We start from the raw sequence: 17617 nt of genomic DNA, 5'->3' as shown, positions 1-17617 counted from the left end.
GGGACCTAAATGGAAGTATGCTTTCTACATTTTACTCAAAGTGGCAAAATTTTGATACCAGTAGACTACGATGCATTGCATATCTATGTTGTAATGCCCAGAGAAGCCATTAAGAAAGCTATGCCAAGAGATATATCCAGAAACACTATAAATAATTCTAGGTGGATTCCTTTAAAAGTTCAAGTAACCCACATGAAGGCAAGAACAGGGAAATTAAAGAATGAGAAACAATAAGAAAATAAATGAAAAACAGCAGACCTAGGCTCTAACATACCAGTAATTATTTTAAATGAAAATGGCTTGAATACACCAATAAAAAGGAAGAAATTGGCATAGTAGATCTAAAAACTGACCCAACTATAAGTGGTTTATAAGAAACTGCACCTCAAACTCAACGGCATAGGTAGATTGAAAGTGGATGGAAACAGATATACTATGTAAACATCAGTAAGAACAATTAGGAAAGCCTATTAATATAAAATAAACTTTGAAGAAAAGGAAATTGCTAGAAACAGAGAAAGATATTATATGATGGTGAAAGGGTAAAAATACTAAGAATATACATGTACCCAACAAGAGAACCTCAAAATGAGTGAAAAATAAACTAATAGAGCTGAAAGGAAAGATGGACTATTATCATTAAAGACTTCAACACTTCTCAGAAATTGATGGAATTACTTAAAAGAAAATCAGAGGGAGATACAGTAGATCAATATAATCCATGTGTCTCAAAGGGGGTCTCTGAGACTATTCTAAAAATACATGGAAATGAATGAAAAGCAAAATACAACATAGCAAAATATGTGGAATGCAGCTAAAGCAGTGCTGAGATGGAAATTTATAGCACCAAAATCTTATGTTAGAAAAGAGAAACAGTCTTGAATTAATAACCTAAGTTACCTCAAGAAACTAGGAAGAATAAAATAAGCCCAAAGCAAGCAGAAGGAAGAAAATAATTAAAAAAGCAGAAATCAATAAAAATAAATAATGATAAAAATGAGTGAGATAAAATTTGGGGTCATAAAAAACAAAATTGACAACATTTTAGTACAACTGATAAAAATTAAGATAGAGAAGAAACAATTCACCAAAATCAGGAATGATACAGAGGATATCACTACAGATATTGAAATGATAATAAAGGAATACCACAGATGATTTACAATAATAAATTCAACAACTTGGAAGAAATGGAACAATTTCTCCAAAACCACAAATTACCAAAATTCAACCAACATGAAATAGATAATCTGAAAAGTCCTATAATCACTAAAGGAATTAAATGTGTAATTTTTAAGTTCCCTCAAAAAGAAATATCCAGGGGCTGTGACTGTGGCTCAGTGGTAGAATGCTTGCATGGTACATGTGAGGCACTGGGTTCAATCCTCAGCACCACATAAAAAGAAAAAATAAAGACAATGTCTCCATCTACAACTAAAAAAAAGAAAAAAGAAAAAAAGAAATATCCAGCCTAGTTTCACTGTTGAATCTACAAGATATTTAAAGAATTAACACCAATTATACATATTTTTTTCCAAAAAATAAAAGAGAAAGAAAAATTTCCAACTTATAGTATGAGGCAAATATTATCTTGAGTCTAAACCTAGATAATAGTACAAAAAAGGAAAACTACATACCTATGTTGTTCATGAATTTGGACACAAAATTCTCAACAAAATAGCAAATGGATTCCAGTAAGTTATAAAAAGACTACACCATTACCAATTGGAATTCATCCCAGATGTGAAAGGCTGATTCAACATTAACAAACAAATATATATATATATATATATATATATATATATATATATTTTCAACATATTAAAAAAGAAAGATCAGTATTAACTGATTTGAAACATTTGACAAAATTCAGTACTCATTCATGATTTTTTTTTAAGAGAGAAGAGAGAGAGAGAATTTTTTAATATTTATTTTTTAGTTATTGGCGGACATAACATCTTTGTATGTGGTGCTGAGGATCGAACCTGGGCCGCAAGAATGGCAGGCGAGCGCGCTACCGCTTGAGCCACATCCCCAGCCCTCATTCATGATTTAAAAAAAAAAAAAAACTCTCAACAAGTTAGGGGCAGAGGGAAGTTCTCTCCCATTAACAAGGTATTTACAGTAAACCTACAGATGATATCATGCTTAATTATGAAAGACTGAATGCTTTCTCCCTAAGATCAAGAACAAGATAAGGATGTCTATTCTCACCACCAGTACTCAACATAGTACTGAAAATTCTAACCACTGCAATAAAGCAAGTAAAAGAAATAGTCTTACATGTTGAAAAGAAACAAACAAATCTATTCCTATTTGCAGATGTCATTGATGCCTATATAGAAAATACCAAGGAATCTCTATTTTTAAAAAAGTCCTCTTAGAACTAATAACTATAATAAGTAAGTTCAGGAGAGTCACAGAAAATCAGATGAGCAAAAAATACCAATAATATTTCTATATGCTCACAATTATCATATGGAAACATATATTTAAAACATAATACCATTTACAGTTATTCAAAGAAAATGAGACACTTGGGGTTAAACTTATCAAAATATGTACAGACTTTGAGTATTGAAAATTACACAATGCTGATTAAAGAAAATAGAAGAATGCATTAATAAATAGTGACATATTCCATGTTCATGGATTGGAAGACTCAACATAATAAAAAATGTTACTTCTCCCCAAGTTGATCTACAGAGTTAAAGCAATTCCTATCAAACTACCAGCAAAATTTTCTATAGATGTAGAAAGGGTTACTCTAAAATTTATATGGAAGGGCAAAAAAAGTAGAAGAGCTAAAACTATTTGAAAAAAGAAGAGGAAAGTGGGAGGAATCACTCTATGTGACATTACTGCTTACTATATAGCTACAGCAATCAACACAGTGTTTGTGGGAACAGAATGAAGAATCCAGAAATAGACCCACACAAATATGACCAACTGATATTTTACAAAGGTACAAAAGTCACTGAAAAGTAGACAGGTAGCCTTTTCAATACCTCTGGAGCATTTGGACTTCCATGGGCAAAAATAAATTTATTTAATAAAACAAAATACTTGTTCTATGAAAGTCATTGTTAAGAGGATGAAAGGAGCTGGGCATGGTGGTGCATGCCTATAATCCCAGCAATTTGGGAGGCTGAAGCAGGAGAAAAACATAAGTGGGGCCCTAAGCAACTTAGTGCGGCCCTGACTCAAAATAAAAAAAAAAAATTAAAAAGTCTGGGGACTTAGTTCAGTGGTAAAGCACCCCTGGGTTAAGATGAAAGGACAAGATTCAGACTGAGAGAAAATATTTGCAAACCACATATCTGACAGAGGATTAATATCTAGACTTTATAAAGAACTCTCAAAATTAAACAGTAAAAAACAGATAATTATAAAATGGACAAAAGACATGAACAGATATTTCACTGAAGAGGATACAGATAATAGGTATATAAAAAGATGCTCAATATCATTAGCTATTATGGAAATGCAAACAAATGAAAATCACAACAAACTATCACTATACACCTATTAGAAAGACTAAAATAAAAATGGTTCAAACACCAAATACTGGCCAATATGAAGAGAAACTAGATCAGTTTGGTGGGAACCGTTTGGTGGTTTCTTAAAAGCTAAGCATACAATTACCTTATGACTCAGCAATTGAGCTTTTGGGCATCTATCCTAGAGAAACAAAAGCTTATGTTTACATAAAAACCTGTATGTGAATATTCACAGCAGCTTCATCTATAATAATCTCAAACTGCAAACAGTCTATATGTACTCTAACAGATGACTAGTAAAATTATGGCATGTACATCCTCTGGAATACTACTCAGCAATGGTAAGGAATAAATTATTGCTAAACAGTAAAGTGGATGAATTTCCAGTATATTATGCTAAATGGAAAAAAAAACAATCTCTAAAAGTTGATTCCATCTGTATAACACTTTTTGGAATAACCACATTGTAGAGATAGAGAAGAGAGTGGTGGTTGCCAGTTAGGGATAGGGTGGAATAGAGGTGGGTGTGGTCATGAAAAGACAATAGGAGAGATACTTGTGGTAATGGAAATGCTAAGTATCTCAATAGTTCTATGGATATAAAAACCTGTTCATGGAATAAAACTGCTTAGAACCAAACAGGCACACACAAAAGGGTACAAATAAAACTGGAGCTATCTGAATAAGATTGGTGAATTGTATCAATGTTAATGCTCTGGTGGTGATATCACGTTATAATTTTTTAAAACAATATTTACTTATTTATTTTTAGCTATAGGTGGACACAATGTCTTTATTTTTTACCTTATGTGATGCTGAGGATCAAACCCAGACTCTCATGCATGCTAGGTGAGTGCTCTACCACTGAGCCACAACCCTAGCCCCTCACATTATAATTTTACAAGACGTTACCATTGGGGGAAACTGGGCAAAGGGTAAAAAGGACCTCTATGTATTATTTCTTACAGCTGCATGTGAATATGTAAATGTCTCAAAATAAAACACTTTATGAAGTGGGAGACACAGAGCCACAAAACATAACTGACAGCCCAGAATCTATTAAATATCAGCAAATTATTTGCTAAAATAGCCAGCACAAATCAATGAACAAGGGAGTTCATACTAAGTAATGTTGAGATAACTGGACAACTGCTTGGGGGAAATGAGACAATTTAAGTCCCATCTTAGAACAAATACCAAAAATTTCTGAATGAATATAAGTGGAATTATTTAGGGTACACTATTTTTTACCCAGATAATGGGAGACATCAGAACACGGAAGATTGATACATGAAACATTACAAAGATTAAAAACTAGGCTAGGGCTGTGGCTCAGTGGCAGAGCGCTTGCCTAGCATGTGTGAGGCACTGGGTTTGATCCTCAGCACCACATAAAAATAAATAAATACAAAATAAAGCCCATCAACAACTAAAAAAAATTTTAAAAGATTAAGAACTTGGGGCTGAGGTTGTGGCTCAGTTGTAGAGTGTTTGCCTAGCATGTGTGAGGCACTGGGTTTGATCCTCAGCACCACATAAAAAACATAAATAAAATAAAGGCATTGTGTCCATCTACAACTACCAAAAAAAAAAAAAAAACTAAAAAAAAGATTGAAAACTTATCTACATAATAGCCAAAACTCATGAAATGAAAATAAAATGAGGAATATATTTGTTATCATTATGGAATACATTTATTGTGTATTAAATAAGGATACATGTATACTAATAAGATGCAAACACTATAATTTAACTAAAAACTGGATGAAGACAATAAACTGACAATTCCCTTTGAGATATAAGCAGTGAGCACACAAAGATGGCCCACCTTCCTAGTAATCAGAGTAATACATTTTCAAAATGAGATAAATAGTACTCATGAGGCATCTACTATCTTGGATTCCATATTTGGAGTAGTAAGCAGAATATCCTTCTTCAAATCAAGTCTGTCAACACGTAAATGTTTCTGTGTCTGCCCCAGAAATATTATAGCTGTGTATTTATTCTGAGAAATAATTATTAATGGAAAACATTTATATATACAAAGATACTAATTGTAAGTGTTCTTTATAATAGCAGAATGTGGAAATATTCTACACTTTCAATAATAGAGGAAAAATCAAGTATCTGATACTGAATTCACTTAATAAAATTGTATACAACCATTGAAAATGTTTATTGTGATTACGTGATATTATTAGAATGCAGTGGGAAATACTTATTATTTAAAGGTATTATGAGACAAAAGAAGGACTAAAATTATATGTGATATTATTTCAGTTGAGTAGATACTATAAAGAGAAACATTTGAACAAAATATACAGATTATTGAAGGTGGTTATGATTGAATGTTTACACTGAAGCTAGAATAGCCTTTTATGCTTATAATTGCTAAATGAGCATTATAATGAACAATTCATTTTAAAAGCATAAATTACATGTAATCTGCAGTACTTTTACATAACTGTAAATTTTTCTAAAGCAGTAAGATATTTTTCAAAAGGCCATTTCTATCTCATCTAAAATTTCTCTTCTTCAAAATCCAAGGATCTATATAATAGAAGGTATGAGAGATAATCCAGGATAGTGATGGTCCACAATTTATGCTACATTCCTGTCAAATTTTTGGACCTTCCATTTGAGACAGGATGTCAGTGAATGAGAAACCAACTCTATCCCCTCATCCCTGCTACCACTATCTTGACTCAAGCCTTCATCATTGCAACAGCCTCTTGTGGTGCTGGGGATTGAACTCATAAGCTTTGTGCATACAAGGCAAGCACTCTACCAACTGAGCTATATCCCCAGCTCTCGCAACAGCCTCTTTTATCTGGTCTCCCGGCTGTCCATCTCACCTCCCTCTGCATGGACCAACAGAGTTCCTCAATTCAACTCTTCCTTTGTCACTCCATTGTTTAACATTATCTAATTGTTCCCAAAAACTAGAAGAAAAAGCTCCTACTGTGAACTGTGCTACTATAAATATTGGAATGCAAATATCACTATAATATGTGGATTTTAACTCTATCAGATGAGTCCCAAGGAGTAGAATTAGCAGGGTCATATAATGGTCCTATTCCTAGTCTTTTGTTTGTTTGTTTGTTTTGTTGTTTTGGAGGAGCCTCTATACTCTTTTCTGTAGTGGTTATACTAATTTGCAGCCTTACCAACAATGTATCAAAAGTGTTCATTTCGCCCCACATGCTTTGCCATCACTTATTATTATTTATATCCTTGATGCTTGCCTTCTAACCTGGGTGAGATGAAATCTCAGTGTAGTTTTGATTTCCATTTTCCTTCTTGTCAAGGATGCTGAACATTTTTTCATATATTTGTTGGTCATTTGCATTTCTTCTTTTTTTGGGTGGGTACCAGGGATTGAATTCAGAGGCACTTGACCACTGAGCCACATCCCCAACCTATTTTGTATTTTTGACAGGGTCTCACTGAGTTGCTTAAAGCTTCACTTTTGCTGTGGTTATCTTTGAATTTGCAATCCTCCTGCCTCAGCCTTCCGAGCCACTGGGATTACAGATGTGTGCCACCATGCCCAGATTGCCATTTCTTTTTTTAAGAAAAGTCTAGTTCATTTGTCCATTTATTGATTGGTCTATTCGGGTTTTTGTGCTAAGTTTTGAGTTCTTTATATATTCTAGATATTAATCCTCTGTGTGAAGAGTACCTGGCAAAGATTTTCTCCCATTCTGTAGGCTCTTTTCACGCTTTTAATTGTTTCCTTTGCTGTGCAGAAGCTTTTTAATTTGCCATCCTATTTACTGATTTTAGGTGTCCATCAACAGATGAATGAATAAAGAAAATGTGGTATATAACACACAATGGAGTTCTACTCAAAGATTTTCTTTTGCTAGTAAATAGATGGGACTGGATAACATCATGCTAAGTAAAGTACACCAGACTCAGAAAGTCAAGGGCCAAAAGTTTTCTCTCATGTGGAAGCTAAAAAGAAAAAAGGAATAAAAAAGGGAGTCTCGTGAAAATAGCAGGGAGATCAGTAGAGTAAGGGGGGAGGGTTCTGGAGGGAGGAAAGAACCGTGGAATGAAATGGAGCAAATTATGTTATATGCATTTATGAATATGTCACAATGAACCCCACTATTATGTATAATTACAACGTACCAATTTAAAATAAATAGAAGGAAGACCAGCAGAGTAGTAGGGTGTTAGAGAGAGGCAGGAGGAGAGGGAAAGGGAAAATACTGAGAATAAAATGGAGCAAATCATGCTATATATATTTATGAATGTGTCCAATGAACCTACTATTATATATAACTATAATGCACAAATAAAAATACATATAAAAAGAAAAGCTCAGGGCTGGGGTTGTAGCTCAGGGATAGAACTTGCATACGTGAGGCACTGGGTTTGATCCTCAGCACAACATAAAAATAAAATAAATAAAATAAAGGTAATGTGTCCATCTACAACTAAAGAAATATTTTAAAGAAAAAGAAAGAAAAGCTCCTTTACAGGGCAGACTAAGGGCCTCATGTGACCTCTAGCTTCCTTTTTCCTTCTCCTCTTCTATTCCTTACAGCCTCTACTACAGATTCACAAAATACTTGCAGCTTCTAGAAAATTCTGCATCCAGGCTTCAGTGCCTGTGGTTCCCCTCATGTACAATAGCTTTTCCTTACACTGGAAAACGTGTGTCCATCTCTAAGCACTCAGTAACTGACACATCTCTGTGCAACGTTTCCTGACTTCTCTGCCCCATGCCATTCCCCACTCTTCTCATACAGCAAAAAGCCCACTTGCTAGGTGTTCACCTAGTCCATTTCAAAACTCATCATGTACAACATAATATCACAATGTATTATTAACAGTTTATTTACTCATATGTCAGTGACCATATATTAACCATCTCTCTAACTGAAGTCTTTTGCTCAGTGACTGGGTAACCAGTAGGTGCTTAGTAGATGTTTATTGGATAAATGAATGAATCTGGTAAGCATGTGAAACTAGATTTGAGGAGATGCTGTGTTAGAGAAGAGGGTATAGATAAAAGAGGGTATAGATGGGAAATTTCCTTGGTCATTATTTAAAAATCACCAAATATTAGAATTTCAGATCTTCAAAAACCACCCTGACCCACCCTAGTAGATTCTGTTGTTGTTCTTTCCTGCTCTTGGGGAATGTTCTTCCTTCCCTCCACTTTACTAGGTACACCTTTAACTGTATGAACATGATCCTTCCACATTAATTTCAGTCCCAAAGCACCCTCTGTCCCCCTTCCTAAGCCCAGTCCTGCTCTTCATAAACTCCTTCCTCTTTTATTCCTTTCCTCTGCGAGAGCAGCAGCTATAGAAATGCAAAAGGGTGCCACTGTACATTTCTTTGGGAATGGGGGCCATGGTGCCTGTTTATTATGCATTAATCTGAATCAATAAAATAGTTCCTGAGAACCTAAGCACCTCAAAGGGCAGAAAATATGAATCACAACTGCCAGCAAGGATCAAACATTAACCCAGGGTTGTGATGAGGCCAACAAAAGAAATAGGCTAGTAATTGCCTTTCAGGATATCAATCCCTAACTTACATACACATACACTCTCAACACACACAAAACCTTTATGGATCTTTCATCCATGAACTTGCCCAATTATAATTGCCCAGCTGTGTCTTTAGTTGTATTCAGGCTAGGTCCTGGCAACTGAGACCTCACATGCCTGATCCAAGAATTCTGACCAGTTATGAGATCTATAGAGAAAGTCTTTGTTACTGAAATGGTTGAAGACACAGTCATAGACAAATATTTCCACAGGTACCATTACTTACTCAGGGCTCATTTAAAACCTCCAAAGCCTGAGTGAAACAAGCAGGAACTGGTACATGCTGTTGATAATCATTATTATCAGTTCTCAAACTTGCATTGTGTATCTTTCTGCCCCTGTGCAGATTGGGTTCTTAATTTAACTCTTCTTTTTCATAACAGGAAATTCTGCTAGAAGGATTGGTACTACCAGGGCTGACTTCCAGTAGAACCTTTAAGAGGTTCATAGAAATTTTAAAAATCTTTTAAAATCAGAAAGAAAAAAACTTTTAGATTGAAGTAACAGTTTTAACACATAATGCTAATATATTCATCTTTTGCCAATGCAATTGTAAATGTAACTTTTCATATCTTTTATGGAGGAAGGAGTCCACAAAGGGAAAAGTGTTCACGAAAGTCATCATTTGGCCCTGGTTACTACCACACTAGGCTTGCCTCATATCATGGTTATAATACAGCCTTTCAAATGCAAGTTTAAATTTCCGTACTAGTTAAAAACCATGCAGGAGGTTCCCTAGGTATTTCACAGTCTTGTGGCCACCCCAAATTCTACAAGAGGGAAGTCATGATGAATACACACAGCGTTGGGAATTGAGGGGGTTTAAGCATACAAAGAACAGATAGATTCAACTGTTCTCTGTTCTGATGAAAGTAATTCCTGCTCTGCCATTCTCTCTGAAATATCTTCATCCTGCTTTGATTAATAGAAAAAAATCTTTACATCTTTAGGGATTCATTAAACCAACGTAGTTGCTTCCTTTGCTTTTGTAAAACATTTTAAAGATTTAACTTTTAATGATCAATAATACTATTGATACATATTATTTATTTACTGATCACCATCTCTTCAGTTCCTAGCCCCGTGACTGGCAAACACTAGGTGCTTAATAAATGTTAGACTAACATGTGACTCATTCCTTGGGTAGAAATTAGATTCTGTCCATGGACTAATTTTGTCTTGACTAATCTCTCACTTTGCAAGAACAATCTTCGATCGGTATCACAATCCGCATTTTAGGGTGATCGCCTGGCCCTTCCCACCTCCCTAGCCTCCTGGGCTCTGTTCCTCTCTCTTCTTCATCCAGGGGTCTGGAATGGTCCCCAGCCTGCCGGGAGGCAGCAGGGTCCCTGATCCTCCTATCCTCCTATCCTCCAGCCCCCAGCCCAGGGCTCCCCTTCCTCTTGCCACCCCGCGCCGCCCACAGCCACGCCCTCCCCGTGGGCGAGATCACCTGTCCCTCCTCCGCCACCGCCTCCTCGGGTACCCTTTCGCCCCCCTCCTGCTCCCCCTCCTCCGCCACCTCCCCCAAGCCCTCCCCTTCCCCGCCTCCTCCCACCCCTTGGTGTATATAGTAAAGGCCGGGCGCCGCACGCAGACACACACTCGCCCGGACACAGGCGCACACACGCTCACGCACAACCGGCAGCAGCGGCGGCGACAGCGGCTGGTGACAGCGGCGACGGAGGCTCCCACCGCCGTGCACCCCCTTCAGGCGGCCGGCGGCGAGGCCAAATCCGAGACTTCCCGCACCCGCGACCACCCCGCGGCTTCCTGGAGGCGGCGGCCCCGATTGCGAGGTAGCGGCCGCGGCGCCCCCGTGCGGGCCAGGGTCACCCCCGCCCTCCCCAGGCGGACCTGCCACCCGGACCCAGGGGGCGCGTCGGGCTGGGCGCGCCTGGCGGGGCCCGGCGCCTGGGGAGGGGCCTGCTCCCGGGGGCAGGACGGCGCCCAGAGGCCCGGGCCAGCGGGGAGGGCCGGGCGGGGGCGGGGACGCGGGCCAAGGCCGCCACCCGTCAGGCGCGCCGGGGCCCCGCTCTTGCTCCAGGCGCCGCGCACTGGCCGGCGGGGCCGGGGACGGCCGGGGAGGCGGCGCCGGCCCGCGGGGCGGGGGCCCCGAAGTGGGTTTCGGGCAGCCACCCGCGCTGGCACCGGGCGCAGAGGGCGGCGCGCGGCGGACTCCGTGTCCGGGCACCGCACCGGGCCGCCTCGGGATCTGCCATTCTGCCCCGGCCCGGAAAACCCGGCGCCTTCCAGGCCCTTCGAAAGATGGATTCTGTTGACGTATTTGGCGGCCCTGGCGAGCCGGGTGGAAAGTTGGGTTTTGCCAGATCGTGCTGGGCTCCTCTTTGTGACACTCAGCCAGCCCCGCATCTCCCTGGAGCCGGGTGAGTGTGCGTCGGCGCTCAGGGAGCCCGGTGCCCCCCAATGCCCAGTCCCGGGGTGGCCGCACCAGCTCGGGCTTTCTGCCATGTTAGGCACTGAGCAATGTCCTCGCTGCATTTTTTTGCGTGCGTTTCAGTGGCGCCTTTTGCTGCGGAGGGAGTTATTGCGTCTCTCCGCGTTGGCTTTTTCGGGGTTGGGGTTGTGCTCTGTGTGTTTGCTTGTTTGCCGTTTAAAGCCCGACTATTGTTCAGGATAAGCTCCGCCTGGGTGGGGAAATGGCATCCCACCACAGTTGCTGGCGAGGGGTAGAAATGTTGCCAAACAGCTGCTGCTTTGTGTTTCCCTATCAGGAGTCCCTGGAGTAGGTTTGGGGCACGACGGATGGATGGAGAGAGGGATGGGGTACGAAGGAAGAAGGTGGCTTTGGAGGAGCGGATTGTCACCCACCCCCCTGGCATGAAGTCAGCCCTCCTTTCTGCCTGCCAAACTTTTATGAATATTCCTTTTGTGGCGGGGGGAAGCTTAATTGAATTTAGCCTATTTTCTAAGGAACTGCAACCCGGCTTTAACAATGGTTTGGGAACTTAATCAATGAGAAAGGCAGGGGAGGAGGAGGAGACGCTGACACCATATGGGGATGTGGCTGCTTCTTGCAGAGTCAGGTAGAGGAGAGGTGGGCTGGGCAGGGCGTAGCGCCCGGGTGGTCGCGTTCCCGGAACTGTTGGTAGCTCTTACCTGTGCCCACTAATGCCACCCACCCTCGTGCCCCCACCTTCTGGGCTGCCCAGAAACTGGCGATCAGGCTTGAGAGGCAGCTTGCGGCAGCGAGCGGGCCAGCCCCCCTCATCTGGCGTTTTTAAGGATGTGTAAATATTTTGCTGAGGATAAGTGACATCAACAGAATGATATTCCGCAGAGCCCGGGTGTACAGCGATGATAAATAGATACGGCCAAACAAAGTTTTGATAACCGCATATTCTCATGGCTCGCTCTGTTTCATTTGGGTCTTTGTTTTTGTTGGTTTAGCATTATCTCGCATCCTCTGGTGTGATCCCTTTATTTAGCCGATTCTTGGACCGTCTCTTTAGAACAGAGAGAAAAGCAGCCAGCAGGGAGAAAACAATTCTTAGCCTTAACGTGCATCAGGCAAGGTTTTCTGTGCTTTTCCCAGGGGCTCTTTCCCACCGTTTTCTAGATGTCTCTCTTCCTCCTTTTGAGTCCTCAGAATTGTTTGTTGGTAGACCAAGAGACTTCGGCTAACTTTGCAAACGCTGTGCGGCAGTACCTTTTGTTACAGTGGAGGAGTGGTGGTGTGGGAGGGGGACACTAAGGAGGCTAGTGGGTGGCAGAGCCCCTCCCCAGTGCCACACTGCATTTCCACCCCCAGCTTTTCGTACAGTTTTCTCCTCAAAGGGCAACATGAGGCTGTGCCACTTGCAGAAGCCAGGGGTGGGCTGGAAGGCACAGCGTCATAAGCCTGGTGGCATCCATTTCTCTGCCTTTTAGACGCGCAGAGACCCTCCCCCACCCCAGTTACCCCACTCCCTCCACATATGCACAGTATCCTGCAAATGGACACTTGATTCTCATCCTGACAGATGCCCACTAGAGGCGTGTCCAAGGTGGACTTGGCACTGTGAACCAAGTCAGACTGGAACTTTAGGGGACTCACTGTTTTGGCACCAACCTGGGGACCATTCAGCCACCCCGAGGGTGCCTTTATTATTCAAAGCATCCTAGACCTCGTGATAAGGTTTGGCCAGGGAGAACCTGCTCATCTCAGGAACAAATGAGAAAACAGTCCAGGTGAAGCCAGTTGCTGGCATGACAACTCAGTTGGTGCGCAGCTGGGGCAAGAACTGTAAAATAAATTGTAAAATCGTGTATCCAGATCACAGAGGCACTGAGACCATGTGAGCAGCAAGAAGGAAAAAGCAAAGGCTGGGAGGTTATATGGCCAGGTGTTACCTGGAGGATTCTAACACCAGCAGCCCAGAGAGCTCTGCCTATAAAAACCCAGAAACTGAGGATAGGATTTGTCTCTCAAATCCCTTGACCCAGAATGGTGATATTCTGTATGTACAGATAGCCATACATAATGTGCTCCAAATCCACAATAAGAAAATACCAACTGTCTGTTCTCTGGCTCCTCCTCTAACCTTAGATTTTGTGGGAGGAGGGAGGCAAGTGGAGGAAAATAAATTGGGAAGGAAGCTAGCATTTATTGTTGCCCTCTGTCTGCCAGGCACTTCACATGTGGGAAACCTTTTCAGTGACCCTGTGACCCCTAAGAAAGCATTATTTTACAGATAATGCTCAGAGAAATTTCCAGTCACGAATCTGATTCTAGACTTTGGTGGTTATGATTTAAAGGGGCAATATGTCCTCTGCCCCTGCTCAAAGTCTTTTATTTATTTCTCCCAACAGGCCAGAATCCTCAGTCCATCCCCCTTCATAAAATATGCTACCTAATTGGTGTGGGGGTGGGGTGGGGGAGGAAGCCCACCAGTGAGGCAGCCCAGTTACCCATGATACGCATTTATGTTTCAGGTGTATAGATCCAAAATGGTGCCTTTTCATCCAGGAATTCCCAATTCCCTATTGTTGCTAAATAAATGAGAGCTGAGTGACCAAATGATGAAGCTATTGGAGTGAATGGTGGTGGGGAGAGAGCTGTCAATCATTGTCAGGAGAAATCCAGGGGTTTGTGTGTTTGCTGGGAACTCAAAGAGTTCCTGGTGTTGTGCTCTGAGCCCTTGGTGGCTTCACGCTGACAAGCCCTAGTTTGATCCTTAACAACATCCATGTGAGATGGGTATTATCAATCGCAACTTTCTAGATGAGGAAATGGAGGTTCAGACAGGTTAAGTGATTAGCCCAAGGTCGATGGTGAGACCAAAGGGAATGAGGTATTTTTGATTTGTTACTGTCTCAAATAAATAAACATTAAATAAAAATGAGTAGGGGACTTGCTATGCAGATGCATCATCAAAGCAAATCCCTAGCCTCCTTCCAAACAGATGGTATGGTAGCCTTTTACCCCTCTGGAGCTATTGGGAGAACCAGGATTTGAATCCATATGTGAGGGGCTTCTGATTCTTCTGTCTCTCTGATCAGAATATGAGGGGGACCCCAGAGAATAAGGCTCTTCTGGAAGGGGGGAAATGGCTAAATTATACTTTCCCCATGCCCAAAAGCCTGCGTGGGATTCTGAATTAAGCTTGATTTGGGGATCAGGGTGACATCTTTGCTGTAGAGTTGGCAGCTCTTGTCTTTGGAGAATGCCTCTGATTACCACTTCTCCCTCCCACCTGACCGGCTGCCCGGGTACCCATCATCTTGTTGTTTCCGGATTCAAGACCTCTCCTTTGTGGCTCACAATTTTTGATGAGCCTCTTGAGTCTGCTGCTCCCCTGCGTTCTGATGGCAGCTGGTGAGGAGGGGATTTTGGCGGCCACATTAGTACTTCTGGATTTCATACATGACCCTCCTCCTCTCTCTGGCCAAGAAAACACACAAACACACATGCATGCTCAGACACAGGCACATATAATTTGATCATGTTCTGTATCTGCTTCACCAAATTAGATTGCAAACCCAGAATTGTTACTGAAAGAAGTACATGACTTTGGTGATCTGTCCTAGCCCCTGCCCTGAACAAAACAGGAACTCAGAAGGAGGTGGCTCAACCAGTAGATGCAATGTTCATACCTGTTGGCCTTCCCACAGCTGTGGGACAATTCCCCCACAATGTAGGTATGGTCGGTCATAGTCTATTTGGGCTGCTATAACAAAAGATCATAAACTAGATGGCCTAGGAACAATGGAAATTTATTTTTCACAGTTCTAGGAGCTGGGAACTCCAAGATCAAATTGCTAGCAAGAGTCACTGTTTAGTGAAGGCCTGTTTCCTGGTTCATAGATGGTGACTTCTTATTGTGCCCTCAAATGGCAGAAAGGGCAAGCAAGCTCCCTGGGGTCTCTTTCATAAGAGCACTAATCCCATTGATGAGAGCTCTGCTCTCCTGATCTGATTGTGTCCCAAAGTCCCCACTTCTTAATCCCATCACCTTGAGGATTAAACGTATGAATTTTGGAGGGGATACAAACATTTAGACCATGCATGGTTCCAGGGCCTTTCATAAAGCCCATTTTAATCTGTATTTAGAGGTAGAGCTGGTATACTAGAATATCCCAATCCTGGTAGTTGCAATTTTTGCTGTCATAATTAGCTCTAATAACTCAATAATTATAGAGAATTTTGGAGCATGCCCTATTTAAACCTGTCACTCCCCTTTCCATGGCCTTTTGGTCTTTCAGCTTAGCACTGTGTAGTAGAAATTCCTATGGTAATGGAAATGTCTTATATCTTTGTTATCCTATACCATAGCTGTTAGTTGCATGTAGCTATGGAGCACCTGAAAGGCACCTAATCCAAATTAGGGTGTGCTATAAATGAAATATAAGCACTAGATTTTCAAGGCTAGGTACAAAAAAAGCTTACTGATAATTTTTGTCTTGATTACATAGAGAAATGATATTTGGGATATATTGCTAAAGATAATAGAACATTAAAATTAATATTGCCTGTTTATGTTAATTTTTAATGTGCCTACTAGAACATTCTAAATTACATAGTTATTTCTATTAGCACTGCTCTGGAGCACACTAGTCACCAAACTTGTGATGTCATGGCTTCTTCAGATGTGCTAGGGGCATAAATGCCCTCTGTCTGGATGGTAGATGAGAGGCCTGGGGCTGATTCAGTAGCCACAACAGCCTGGTGTCAGATGATTTTGATTTTCAGCAGCTGGGGTGGTATTTTGGGGGGTCCCTATCAGGCTTACCCATGAGCATATTTGTTTAGTTGTGTTCTGTGAAGAATGTGGGTCCCAGAAACCTAATAGAGAGAGCAAGGCAGGGGTAGGGGAGCAAAGGCCAGGCTGGCTTGAACAAAATGGCCTCTTGTCTTACTCTTTCCACCACCCAGCCCACCCCAGGCTGCTGTTCTTATCCTTTAGAGAGTTGTCTCCTGCCTGGGCAAATGATTTCCTTGACACCTGCCCTCTTAGCAGCTTAAAGCAATATCCTTCATAGGGATTTGTGCTTGGAGAATAATGTCCCAAGGAGACACTCTCATGCTGAGAGTGGATTACTTGGGGCTGGGGCCAACCTTAACGAAGAGAAAGAAGAAAAGAGAATATACACAGTCATTTCCTGACAGCTTCATGAGAGCAAGAGCAAGGATATAAATACAGTTTCTGTCAGGGTGACAGAATGCATGCAGAGAAGCCCAATGTCACACATGCAAAAGTGCTGCAGGTGAGGATACCTGATTAAAGGGAGATATGGGGAGAGGGGAGATGATTTTGGCTGGCAGTGCAGTATCATCTCAGTCATGGCCATGCATTCCTGGCCCTTCCCTAGGTGCTGGGCATAGCATGAATAGACAGAAAGGGATGGAATAATGAACTTGGGACTGTGGTGATTTATAGGTCAGGCGCCTGTGGCTGTGGCTCCTGAGGGGGCTGCCCCCACAGGGAACCCTTGGCTGACCTCCTTGGGCTCCTCGGAAGGAGCTGGTTTTGTTTCCCATGGCAGAAGCAGACTGTTTACTGGAGCACAGGAAGAATCCGACATTCTGGCGAAAAATAATTCATTAACAGCCAGGGTATTACCAGTTCCCTGGAAAAGCTCCTCCAGCTGCACTAGAGCAACTGTTCTTTTTCAGCGGCAGAAGCAAGCCTCACTGGCAGCCAAGACTGGGTGTGTTGGGGCATTTTTGTTGTTGTTGTTATTTTTGCCTTTGTATGTACGGCCACTTTTGCCTTGTAACTCGGAGAAAAGAATGGAGGTCTGGAAGGGTCGAAATGGTGTCAGCCGTTCTTTCCTTCATGATTTAAGCCTGGAAGCTTTAGGCTGACTCTGAAGAATGTAGGTTTTTCCTGATCACAGCCCACCCCCAAGCTGGGGGCACTGCAGTCACACAGAATGTTCCAGAACTAAAGGAATTTTAGGGAATGGCAGCACCTGCTCTTAAGATCCTCTGAAAGCAATTGGCTGGAAGATTCCGCCCCGCCCCCCACCACCACACACACCAGGCGGAAAGTCCTATCTTGGCAGTGTGGAATTCTTTTGCTTACTATTAATTGGCACAGTGGG

General features: G+C 41.7%; 1 protein-coding gene across 1 annotated transcript in view; it reads left to right on the top strand.

The window, feature by feature from the left end:
- Positions 1-11411: 11411 nt before the first annotated feature.
- Positions 11412-17617, top strand: part of Rai2 (retinoic acid induced 2) — a 68221-nt gene continuing 62015 nt past the window's right edge. Inside the window, exon 1 of the mRNA XM_027927450.2 lies at positions 11412-11457. The gene's annotated coding sequence lies outside the window, so the exon portion shown is untranslated. The remainder of the gene's footprint in view (positions 11458-17617) is intronic.

Source organism: Marmota flaviventris, chromosome X (genome assembly GCF_047511675.1).
Source record: "Marmota flaviventris isolate mMarFla1 chromosome X, mMarFla1.hap1, whole genome shotgun sequence".
Classification (NCBI taxonomy): domain Eukaryota; kingdom Metazoa; phylum Chordata; class Mammalia; order Rodentia; family Sciuridae; genus Marmota; species Marmota flaviventris.
The sequence above is the reverse complement of the archived record's forward strand: the minus strand, read 5'-3'. Positions and strand labels throughout refer to the sequence as shown.